General features: G+C 34.7%; 1 protein-coding gene across 1 annotated transcript in view; it reads right to left on the bottom strand.

The window, feature by feature from the left end:
• Positions 1–12,960, bottom strand: part of LOC121731689 — a 131,241-nt gene extending 118,281 nt beyond the window's left edge. Inside the window, exon 1 of the mRNA XM_042121262.1 lies at positions 12,703–12,960. The gene's annotated coding sequence lies outside the window, so the exon portion shown is untranslated. The remainder of the gene's footprint in view (positions 1–12,702) is intronic.
• Positions 12,961–13,356: the final 396 nt, after the last annotated feature.

Here is a 13,356-nt window from a genome sequence, read left to right as displayed (position 1 = left end):
TCTGTAACCATATTTATCTTAGATATAATGCATTTTTTATAATTTCCTAAAAAGTGCGTTTTTTCTCACGTCGCTGCCCTCGTATCGGTGTAATCGGTGGTCATTTTAACCACCGATATGATAATTTACACCGAAATTATAAGAAAAAACGAATCGGTGTCTTAAATCTAGTATCGGTGTTTGGAATCATGACCAACGCACAGTTTTGTCACATCGGTGGATTGCTTTATCATATCGGTTGATAATTTCACCATATCGGTGAATTGTTTTATCATATCGGTTGATCTAGTGGCATTTCGTTAAGTATACAAAGAAATTACAAATGCGCATGATAGTAAAAATGAATGGATGTAAGGATGTATGGGCCATTTAAAGTTTTTACTTTATTTTTCTTTTCACATCTAGTTCATTTTAATAAAGGCAACGATGATAAATTTTATTATTTTATTTATTCTATATCCCTACATCAAATGACTGGATTTCCCATACCGCTTTTTTGCGCGGCAAGGCTGAAAGCTATCTTATTTTTTCAAGATATCGTTTTCATTTTTGATTTTAAAAGTAAAACATAACGCTTATAATTTGGGCCTATCTTTATTTTTTTTAATAATTATTATTTTCCAAGGAACTAAACATAATTTATAGGCGATTTCCAAATTTGGTGGCTTTCCAAGTTTCCAGCCAGAAATGAAAGAAAACCGTTTTATCACAAAACCCCCGATTTTATGCAATTTTGGTGTACTTAAATTATCCTACTTGTGGCAATAATATAATGTTGTTATTTTGAATATCGGTAGAGTTTTGGTATGTTTATAGTTAAGTTAATGTGCTATAACTTTAGTGCACGATTTTTTTTTAATGATTATTTTTCTCGCTAATTCCAATTTTGGTGGGTAAAGTTTGGTGGGTAAAAGGGTGTGTAAAACATTATTTTTACAAAATACCATTGATTCTTGAAGCATAAAAAATACGCCATTCACCTCATTCTGTCATAAGCTAACTCGTCTAGGTGGTGGTTGTCGTACCAGTTTCTCGTAAACACCTAATCTCCAATTTTGGTCGAAACAAAAATTTCCACCAAAATTATATAAAAATGCAAGTTGTTGAAATCCACTCAAACATTTTAAAAATATTTTAATTTTATTTTAAGCACCCTGTTCTTGATCGAAATAAATACATAAATATAATATTATAAAAATAATATTATCACAACGCTGGATTGGTATGTCATTTCGGTGGTTAAGTGCACAGAAATAAAAATCGGTGCCGGTTTATCATATCGGTGAAAACCAGAATTCAAACTGAATTTTCTCCTTAGTCTTAAATGATACGTTAATGATATTAAATTTGGGAACATTTTGTATCCTAAAGAATACATAAAACCTGAAAAATATATAAAATATGTATAAATAAAAAAGTTCACCGATATGATAAAAAAAGGTCATTTGTTGAAATTCACCCAAGTGCATCCTAATAGTGCTGCTGATTGTGTAAAAATCCGCGACCTACATTAACAGAACACGACTCTATAATAGAGCTGGTCCGAATGTCATATAATCTATCTCTATTTTAAAAAAGTATATATACTTTTTATTATACAAACTTCATAGTTACACTTGTTCATATTGAACAAGTATCCTCCACTTGAAAATAATATTATGATCATTACGCTAACATATTCGAAGAAAATTTCTGATCATTAATACGTCAATAATATTATATACAAAAGCTTCTTATTATACAGAAGCTGTATTAACTCACGCAATCACTTTGAAAATAATTGAGTAATTTAATAAGACACCGACGTTGAACAGTTAATCAATAGAACCTTGGAGCGCATATAGAGTTTAGTATGCCAGCGTTATAGTGCTAACTCTAAGTACGGATATTAAGTTTATGAATGAGAATAAGTATGAATGAACATTGATATTCTCATTACCTACAACGGACATGGCTGTAGTTAGAATGTATTTGTTGTAGTCACTTTTAGGTTTACTTTGCATAACAATGTTTAGGTTTTAAATTAATTTAATTTTTAAATCTCCACACATTACCATAAAAAACCCAATTTGATTTGAAAAATAATTAAACTATGAGGATATTTATTTTACTTGTAAGAGCATAACGATTGGAACGTAACTATTATTTATAATATACGTACAACATTATTTTTAACAAAAAATTAAAACCGACTTCCAAGGTAAAAACAATAATAACATCCTTATAATATGAACTAAAAAGTATTAAATAATTTTTCCTATCTAATAGTGCCTTTTTCCGTATTCGGCTAAAACTCAACTAGGTATTTCTGTACTCAATCTTCATCATTTTGAAGTCAGTACCAGATATAGCTGAATCTTCAGTCTGCCAGAATATTTGAAACTTTTGTAACTGGCACCGACTTCAAAATTGAAAGCATATGCTACTATGCAAATTACATTCATCATCAACATCATTACCACGACAGGGTCACCAATGTCACCAAAATTGAACATAACAAATTCAACCTTAACTCCAGAGCGTAAGGCACACATTTGACATTTCTTCTGAGAAGTAAGCTGCTTCGATAATACAAGTAACATTAATTAAATAATTAATGTTACTTGTATCTCTCAATTAAATAATTATACACTTTCCTTGCGCTTATTCCACTTTATTTTAAGATATTTATAACAAAATTGTTAAATACACGACCGGTTTCGAAAAGATCATCATCAGGTGTGTATTTTTTAAAATAAAGTGGAATAAGTGCAAGGAAAGTGTATAATTATTTAATTGAGAGATACAAGTAACATTAATTATTTAATTAATGTTACTTGTATTATCGAAGCAGCTTACTTCTCAGAAGTAATGTCAAATGTGTGCCTTACGCTCTGGAGTTAAGGTTGAATTTGTTATGTTCAATTTTGGTGACATTGGTGACCCTGTCGTGGTAATGATGTTGATGATGAATGTAATTTGCATAGTAGCATATGCTTTCAGTTCTTAAAACAGCGCCGAAACCCACAAAAACTTGTATCTAAAAGGAATCCGGAGTTCTCTTAGTATCTTCGGAACAATAGTATACTTCGTTGCGAAATCTTGCGTTTTGGTAGCATATGCTTAGGATGCTTCTCATAAAACCAAAATCACTATATGTTTCCATATAAATTTCGAAGAGTTCCCTCGATTACTCATGGTTCCCATCATCAGGTCACCACTTTTGTGAAAATGGGACCAAATTGGAGTGAAAATAAATACAACAAAACAAAAATTTCGAAAATAGGTTCACAAACGGCGGAGCAATCGTTGAACATACAAAAAAAATATATATCCACAGCGGAATATATAACCTCCTCGTTTTTTGGAAGTTGGTTAAAAATAAATAATTTTAAAAACGTTAGTAACTCAAAATCTATACTGATTAGTGAGCAATTAAAGCTTCTGTATCTTTAGCAAAACATTTATTTGCTTAAGCAGTTAGGACTAGAATAACAGGTTTTCGGATTAAATTGATCGGCGTTTATAATTATTTCATACAATATTAAACTTTGTATCACGGTTTAAACAATTTAACTTCAGATGTTCAACGTTGACTAGGAGCCATAGTATTAATAGCACTCTGAGCTCGATCAGAATGAGTTATATCAACGCGACGCCACGTTATCTTAATCAAGGAGGAATAAAAACGCATGCATTAAAAGATCATTGAGGGCATAACAATAACATAAGTACAAGGAAACGTAAAGTGTCATTTATATGAAGTGGAGGACGTGGGAGATTGATGACATACGCGTGAGAGTATGGAAGGCCCTACGTGGTGTGGAATGACATAACGGGTCGTTGTCGCCGCTCGAGTGCCCACGCCTAGGGCTAGCCCCTCCACAAGATTCCTCCTACGACCGCGGGCTCGAGCGAGACGAATATATTGAGCGATCGACAGCCCTACCCACGGTCGACAACAGGTGTATAATCAACGTGAATCAAACCGTCATCTGCGGTATAAATCGTCGACCCCTTTACGTATTGTTATGCGAGCGGTATGTGGATTATTTCGAGCCACAAAAACACCGGCAAAAAATTTTATTGAGATATATTACAGATCACACGTACAATATCGATTTACTATAAAGTAGATCGATTTGTCATACTCATAGGTGATTTAAGATTAGGTGGGATGATTTGCTACTGTATGCATTGATTTTACCTTCATTCATTTATTTTTCGGAGATTCTTAAACGGAGACATCAAATTGGCAATATGTCTATATATTTAAATAAAAATGAATTTAATTTATACGTGGGAGAGCCATGCTTCGGCACGAATGGGCCGGCTCGACCGGATAAATACCACGTTCTCACTGAAAACCGGCGTGAAACAGCGCTTGCGCTGTGTTTCGCCGAGTAAGTGAGTTTACCGGAGGCCCAATCCCCTAACCCCTACCCTATTCCCTTCCCTACCCTCAACTATTCCCTTCCCTTCCCTACCCTCCCCGTTTCCGTCTTAAAAGGCCGGCAACGCACTTGCAGCTCTTCTGATGCTGCGAGTGTCCATGGGCGATGGAAGTTGCTTTCCATCAGGTGACCCGTTTGCTCGTTTGCCCCCTTATTTCATAAAAAAAAATAAAAAAAAATTATTGTCTTGACTGTCCCTAAACTGGAAAACGGCTGAAATGATTTGGCTTATTTTAGTCTTGAAATAAATAAAGAAATAGTTGGTAATATTTTCAAACAATTTGCTTCACAGAGTAAGTAGTTGTTGCGAACAGCGGCAACTAATTGCTAAACGCTGCCATTTGGCTGCCATATAAAAAGTTGTGTGACTGTCAATAAACCGTTATGATTATTATCAAATACATTCCCCAAATTACTAAATCTTGTGGCGATGATCCATGACTTTAACACACATTCTAGTTTGTAGAGAAATGCCAATGTACTGTGAAACCATGTAGCTAATGTCACCGGGCCATCGCCGTATTACGTACTAGCTATTTGACCGAGCTTTGCTCGGTATTCGATAAAACACGAATAAAATGACATTTTCTAAAAATGATTCCTAGCTAGATCGATTTATCGCCCCCGCAACCCCCTATATACTAAATTTCATGAAAATAGTTGGAGCTGATTCCGAGATTCCAATTTTACCAATAATACAGTTTTATAATTATTTTAAGTTTTAACATTAAGGGCCTGTTTCACCACTTCCTGATATGAGTACCGGATAGGCTATCCACCACTTAACTTGACAAAAAAGTTGTTGATAGCCCATCTGGCACTTTATCAGGAAGTGGTGAAACAGACCCCTAGAAAGATAAATATTTATAATAGAGATAGATAGAAGACACTCCAAAAAAAACAAAAATAATATTATATTTCATGCTATTAAGTACCTAGCCAATCTTTTAATCATTTTGTATATTTTTTATAATGTTAATAATGTTGTGCATATCTGTAATTGACATAAGCGCATAGCCCTAGTCTGAATATTGTAACTGATTGTACTGATTGTGTTTATGTTGTTGATGTGCCTCTGAAATAAATAAATAAATATAAATAAATAAATAAATAGTCAAGCAGACGTTTTCTGGCTATCGGCCAGTACAAACACAAGAAAGCTGCTGTCAAGAAGTCTGTTGTTAAAGTAGGCCGCCACCGCCATTTATACAAATACGTGAGAATTTAATTGTGCAAATACAAAAACGTTTCATGCTATCCGAATTTAAAATAAAAAAATCTTGAATAGGTTTAAATCTACGCAAAACACTCTATTTTGTGCTACTTTCGTTGACGATAGAGTTCTAAATGAATACGCGTCATATTTGTAGAGTTTATTTGGGTAATAGCGGCAACAACTTCAATATACAGCCTGGTGACAGTCAGACGGACATACGGCGATATATTGATCTTGGAAATAATGTTCAATTTTTTGCCCAGTTGGTAAATAAGACATTAATAATATGCTTAAACGGACTATCCATCTATTCCTTAAAGATGTAGATCTGTTACATAAATCGCTTGTGACAAACTTTCGTTGCTCATCTCATTGTGAACTGTAAACTTATACGGAGAGAGACAATAGTGAAATTAAAAACTTATAATGTATTCTAATAACAATAGGCGTAAACAACGTACAGAACGGAATACTATAATAACTTTTCTCATTCAAAGAAGACTGTGTCGAAATAGCAAAAAAACCTTCTCGATGTGTAGATGATAGCAATAATTAACCGCTTTGTGGGAATAGATTGCAATAAGAACAAAGGGGCCTTGGGTACCGCGGCATTTGTTTAGCTGTGTAATGGGGTGTTTCCAATGGGGAACGTGATCGTCAGGACTTATACTTCAATTCATAGACTTTAAAGTTGCTGACATTTAAATGAAAACCAATCGTTTTGATATTGTCTTGATATTAAAATAGATTTATAGAGTTTTGATCAGATTCAGATCAGATCAGATTGACGTTACTTTGACATCTATGCATCAATACATCTATCTATACATCTATACATATAAATAAAATTGGAGTGTCTGTTTGTAATATTGAAAGAACCGTTTTTTTCTACATGTATATGAATGTATATACGCTACATACACCAAAACAACATTTTTTACAATTTTTGTCTATATGTCTGTCTGTCTGTCTGTTTGTTCCAGCTAATCTCCGAAACGGCTGAAGCGATTTTGACGGGACTTTTTTTGGCAGATAGCTGATGTAGTAAGGAATAACTTAAGCTACTTTTAACCGACTTCCGAAAAGGAGGATGATATATTTAATACGATAAGTTATCGCGAACGAAGTCGCGGGCAACAGCTAGCTTAGAATATATTATGAGAATTCTATTTTGTATTTTTAACCCCCGACAAAAAAAGAGGGGTGTTATAAGTTTGACGTTTCTGTCTGTCTGTTTGTCCGTGTGTGTATCTGTCCGTGGCATCGTAGCATCTAAACGGGTGGACCGATTTTGATCTAGTTATTATATCGAGACTGCATCAAATATATCTAAACTAATTATAACAATAAATTAATTATTGTACGATTATATAGCAGAAGCAACCTACTGGTATGCTCATGAATATGTATCACAATTCACAGCCATAACAGATACTACATTATTGATATATACATAATTATAAATGTTTGAGCTTGAACTTGAGTGAGGCCAAACGCTGTGAGTTTGAAGAAACACAGACATTTTTGTTAAATACTATTTTATAGTTCGTAATCACTAATACTTTAATATTTAAATAACGTTACGAAACAAATTATTATATTAGTAGTCCAGTCACTATAAGGGGTTGACCCGGAAAATCGAGATACCCAGTATATTACCACGTAAATCGTAATTTCCATATAAGTATAAAACTAAAATTCGTTAAAATATACATAATTTAGAATTGTTTACGAAAGTTTCTTCGGCTGCGCGGGCGACGTGACGCAGGGTTTGTAACATTGTACCCGCTCCCTTACATTCGGGGACAAGCTTTGTTAATGGAGAGTTTTTGCTCTCAGGGCCAAGTAAGTGGTAAAAATAAAGTGTTAAAAGTACAAACATTGTAGAGTGTAGAGCCAGAATTGCTATATTATTTTTAAAAGTATAATAAGGCACGGTACGGGAGCCCTAGAACAATTTTTTTTTATTACTATCAAGCTAATTTTTGTGAGTAGCTTCATTTTGACAAGACGAACAACATTTTTATTTTCGAAAAATCTCGAAAGTGGTAGCTAACAGAGATAGAAAGGATTTCATGCTTTGAATTGATGGTCCTAAAATATGGACTGTTTTATTTGTAGGACAATGTTACTCTTAAATTATATGACTATTATTCTATCAATATACAAAAAATCAGCTCGTTTGGGGTTCCGTTATAGGGTTCTGTAATCAACAAAACTTGGTTGACTACTGAACCCTGAAACGGAACCCTAACAAGCAGATTTTTTGTATATTGAATATTTATAGGTTAATAGATGTTATATTATTTAAGAGTAACATTGTCCTACAATCCATATTTTAGAACCATCAAGTCAAAGTAAGAAATCCTTTTTATTTCTGTTAGCTACCACTTTCAAGATTTTTCGCAGACAAAAATGTTGTTCGTCTTATCAAAATGAAGCTACTCACAAAAAATTAGCTTGATAGTAATAAAAAAAATGTTCTAGGGTTCCCTGACTATAAACTTTTGATAGTATAATTTATTATGTTTTACATTTTTTAAGACATTGACTCAAAGAAAAGTTCATTACAATTTACAGCAAGTTTCTTTTACGAAAAGAAGTACAAACCTGAAGCGGATCATTGATGCTTTTTTATCTAAGCATCACTAAGCATTCATGAATGAACCGCCGCGTTTGCTATTGAGTATTGTCATCATGGGTTGTTTTGCCGACCTGACTTTTCTTTATTGGTCTAAAAAAATAGATTTTCTATAAATCGACCATCCGAAATTTGTTTATCGGACCGGAACTTAATTTGCATCCAGCGTTTAAAAAGTTTTTGTTTTACTTGAGACACTTACAGATTTGCAGAGAATAGGTACAGATTAAATTAATTAAAATTACCGAGTTAATATAAATATAAATAACAACGCATTGCTAGTAATGCGTTTACTAGCAATGCACATTCTACCCGTTAACATCCTGGCTGCCATATCGGACAGGGCGCCCTACACTAGCTTTGTCCCCTGAATTAATTAATTACTGTATTCCTGAATACAAGTTAATATTAATACAATATGATGATTAATACTGGCTAATACAATAATACTGGCTTTAGCTCTGATTACCTCTTCTTCTACATTGTTATCATTAATAATTATTTCAGCGTCAACAGTTGGTACTTGGTTGTATTCATTTCCATAAGCCTCACTCTATCAGTTTGAGGTCATTGCATGTCAGTTTATTCCATCAATCATAATATCATATTAATCTAGTAATTTTAAAGGGAACAAAGAATATCATTACTCATTAGTTATGTACGAGAAAGTACAATGGTGAGGCTAAAGGTTTCAGATGGAACAAAATCATATTATAATATATCTTGAAAACGTATTACAAGATACGTATTACAAGATCCGCATTATAAGGGTTAATGAATCCATGTCACAATGGTTAATTAAGGGGGCGACTAACCCTAAAGTGACGATTTTATAACTCATTTTTATACTTGAAAATAAGCCCCGAATTGTTTCATTTTCTAAAATTAGATACTACATTATATTTCCGACAATTCGGTCTGAGCAAAAACACGATATCTTAAAATTTTCTCGATAGAAAAAAATCACAAAGATGCATCTAATTTTCACGAATTTTTCATTTATTGCCATAACCGTGCATTGAACTAAGTTAATATTTTAACATTGTATAAAATTCTATCATTGAGAGATCGACCTAGCGGATTTTTAAAATGTTGTATATTTATCGAGTTATTGAGAAAAAACTAATTTGGCGATGAATCCGCGTCGTTCTTTTTCACCTGGCATATGACAGACGGGCGTGAGTGTGAAGAGAGAAGGACGATGTTAGATTTTTTGGGTTAGTCGCCCTCTTAATCCTAACAAAACATATTTTTAAGTTTTAAAGTTCCCAAAAATTACCTGAACATGGATTTTTCTACCAGTCAGCCAGTCTTAGGTTTCTTAGGATTCGTCTATTTAAGTTTGAACTCAAAAAATACTGGCGACCTGTTAGTATACCGACACCTCGTCAAAAACATTTACCATAAACGGCAAACTAAGTATTGAAAAGGCTAAATGTAAGCTATACCATAACTCTTTATTGATCACAAACTATCCAAAATAAATTGATTACAATTGAACCATGTAACATAATTTCCAGTTTTCTTGTACGTCGTACACATCTTTACTGTTTGAAACATTTAAATACGTTAACTAAACATACATTCAAGTTAAAAATATCGTTGCCAAGGCTTACGTTACTGACATGTAGTGATTTAAAAACTTGTAGAATTGGTTATTGTTTTTGTCGTTCCTCTCAATCGATTCGTAGCCGGTGTCAGCGGTGCGTGGCCAATTAGTGTGAGTGTATAAGATAATAGTATTCCTGGGTGTGAGAAAAATTCTTCGTATTACTTCCAAAACTTTACGCGACTCGAAGAAGGAAGTTGTGTATTCGACGACCGCGTATATTTTTATGAATCGACCGAAGTTTCCGTCATTTGTACATTTTTTATGGATGACGGAATACTTCTACTAATTTTAATCGCCTGACTCGCTCGACTAACTGACTCGATTAAAATAGGTAGTATTCAGTATTTTCTTTGATATAATATACAGATTGTTAAAAATTCCAAAGTTGACGTGAGTACTGACCTATCTATTTACATACCTACATGTCTTTTTAGCGTTTCTAATTCTTATTAGTACATGAAGTGCTAGCCTATACAACCTATAACGTGTTCTTGTGACTTTTCTAACTTCATCAGAGGAAAGACTTTTGTCATACCAAGGTTGAGATGGGATACATTAAGTTAAATAAGGTTTGTCATAAGAAATATTGTATGGTAGGAGTAATATTCGCATTTCGCAAAATTTGAGTTGTATTTCAATCTTCTTAGCTTGCAAAAGTCTGACGTATAAAAACAATACTTTGTTAAAATTAGATCTAACAACAAATTAAATTGTAAATCATGATCACTCGAAAAATCGCGTAATAATTCACCACCTGTTGTTTTTTACCTATTACGTCAATTTGGGCGAGTCTCTTTTGTGGGAGTCTCCCACACGATGACTAGATCATTATAATGAAATAGAGATATTTCGGAATCTTAAAATACGCCACTGCGCCACGTAACCTTCATCGTGAATCACCCGCTGAAGGTAAACTCGCTTTCTATACCATTATACTGCCACCTACACTCTATTTTTTCATCGAAACGGATACGTAATTATTGTTAAATAATATTTAATTGGCATTAGAATGGTAACTCTTATAACTATTAATACACATGGAAGAAATAATACATAGTCACTTTGTGGTTTTGAAATTTGAAATACAGAGAATTTCGAATTGAATTTTTAGAATATTACAATACAGCAAGAGATACTGGGCAAAGTTACTCTCTGATAAACACAATCTGGTGCACTTTCGAGTATGACTAATTTTTTTTTTTGCTTAAACGTAGACAAGTAGTAACTCAAATATAATTATTATACCCCGAATGTCTGTTACTTATTTTACCTTTATACGTTTTTAACAAAATATTTTAAGATACACATGACTAAATTTGCACTTCTTTAGTTTCGTTGGTATAAATGAAAGCACCAAATGCATTAGAAAGCCATTTCAAATTCATAAAAAATGTATTGAGGTGTTTCATTTACAAGAGGAAAAGCGATGCGGTCAACGATTCAGTTAATCGTAACTAGAAAAGCCCCGAATTTTTTACTATACTTCATTCTCATTAATCTACAATTAATCGTTTTGTAAACAAAAAGTAATCCTATTTTACGTTTCTACAGTCATTACGTTTTTGGCATGGCAAATGGCAGACAATTGAACTATGCAAAATATACATACAACGACATACCTACTTGAAATACGCAAGGTACTGTAAATGATTTAAAAATATAGATATATAAATAATATTAGCATAACAGCCTCATAACTCTACATAATCTTTAGAGACTTGTTTGCGTCAAAAACTATAGCGATTTTCATATCCTTTACAACATTGTAATTAAACTTTGCTAGCTACGAGTAAATGTCAGCATTCATACTTCATATAAAACATTAATTATTGAGATTCATTCATATCATGAACTATTAATGCGCTACATATAGGGTTTGTAGGAGTGGGGGCCTGATTATTCTGCATTCATTATCGACTGCTGTTTGAAACCATTATCACCGCTTAGTTACCAAGAATATAAAATTTTCATGAAGGATTTTTTAATTAAAATTATTATGAAAAGTCCTGAGAGATTTTAAGATTTACTTAAGCTGTATTACTGGATTTTTAATCACCATAGCCCATAGGGCTCAGAAAGGTTTGCAAATAACGCGCAAACAAGTTCACGAATTGATCATGATAATGATGATGATGATCAGGAAAGTACAGAGTAAATCTGTCGCTATTTTCCCTGTTGCTGCACGCCTAATTGCATAACAGACTTATGTGTGTGTCAGGCGATTACAAGTAAAGAAATCCACTTTGCTTTATATGGAGATGAAGGGGCAGACCGCAGACCCCGCTTACATAAATTGAGTCAGGGCGCGCTCTCTGTAAAACCTACTTGTAAAATGAGATTTTAAGTGGGTATGGTCAGATGTTTCAGAATTTTAGTCTGAGAGAGTCAAGTTTTCATGAAGGATGCTCAATTTTAACACTGAACTTCCTAAAAATATGACGGCTACTAACTTATTTCAAAGGTTTACGATATGTGTTTAGGAGTAGTGACCATGAATCCGACTGAAAGTTACTGTCAGTTGTTATTATACAGATTAAATATTCATTAAGCAGCTCATATAATGAACATTTTATTCGTGCCGTAGAAAACTATAAAATCAAAGCGGAAACATGAGTTTCGTGGTACGGCATTCGTAAGTGAATGTTTGGCTTTAGAAACTTTAGAAGGAAGTTAATGAGATCAGATCGACGTGGAGTATGGAGTGGAGGAGAATGTTAGTGCAGTGACTAGCGGCCGGGGCGGCGTCGCGGGTGGCGCGGCTGCGGAGCAATTGCGCTACGGTCGAGTGCGGAATGCCAACCTTGAGATCATCGGTATGTGTAGGAGCAGTAGAGTACGGGGCTCATTCCTCCCGGTGCGAGCGGTCCGCCTTCCCTCACAGGCGAACGGTCCCTCCGCGGATTCCGAGCACGGCCGATAGTGTTATTCTGCAGCGATACACGGTAAACTTGTATGACTCAAATCGCACTATCACAACACTGCACCCGACTCCAATGGAGCAGTACACTCGCAGGCGACCGACTAGCGACACGAACCGATCGTATGTTCGACCAGGGCGGCGGTCGGACGGGGACTGGCGGCAGCGCGGGCGCAGGCTGCGCGCTCGGCCGCCGCCCCCGCGCCGCCCCGCGCCGCCCCCGCGCCGCACCGCGCCGCCGCCCGCCGTCGCCCGCCGGAGCTTTTGCATGCTCGGACGCTGTATTATTTAATAACTTCAAGGGTGCAATGGCGACCGCCGACCGGTTATGTCAAAAACGAGTTCCGTGCAAAAGTAAAAATCGATCATTCGCACTCGTTTCGATCGATCGTACTCGCTCGAAAGTGTTGTGTAACGCTCGAAACAGTACCTCGCCTCGCATAATAGCTTTCGAATAAAAGCACAGTCACTGCTTTTCGAAGCAGTAATAATGTTCAATTGAAAGTTCCCTTGAATGGAATAAAAATAATCAATCGA

The sequence above is a fragment of the Aricia agestis genome, chromosome 11 (genome assembly GCF_905147365.1).
Source record: "Aricia agestis chromosome 11, ilAriAges1.1, whole genome shotgun sequence".
NCBI lineage: Eukaryota > Metazoa > Arthropoda > Insecta > Lepidoptera > Lycaenidae > Aricia > Aricia agestis.
The sequence above is the reverse complement of the archived record's forward strand: the minus strand, read 5'-3'. Positions and strand labels throughout refer to the sequence as shown.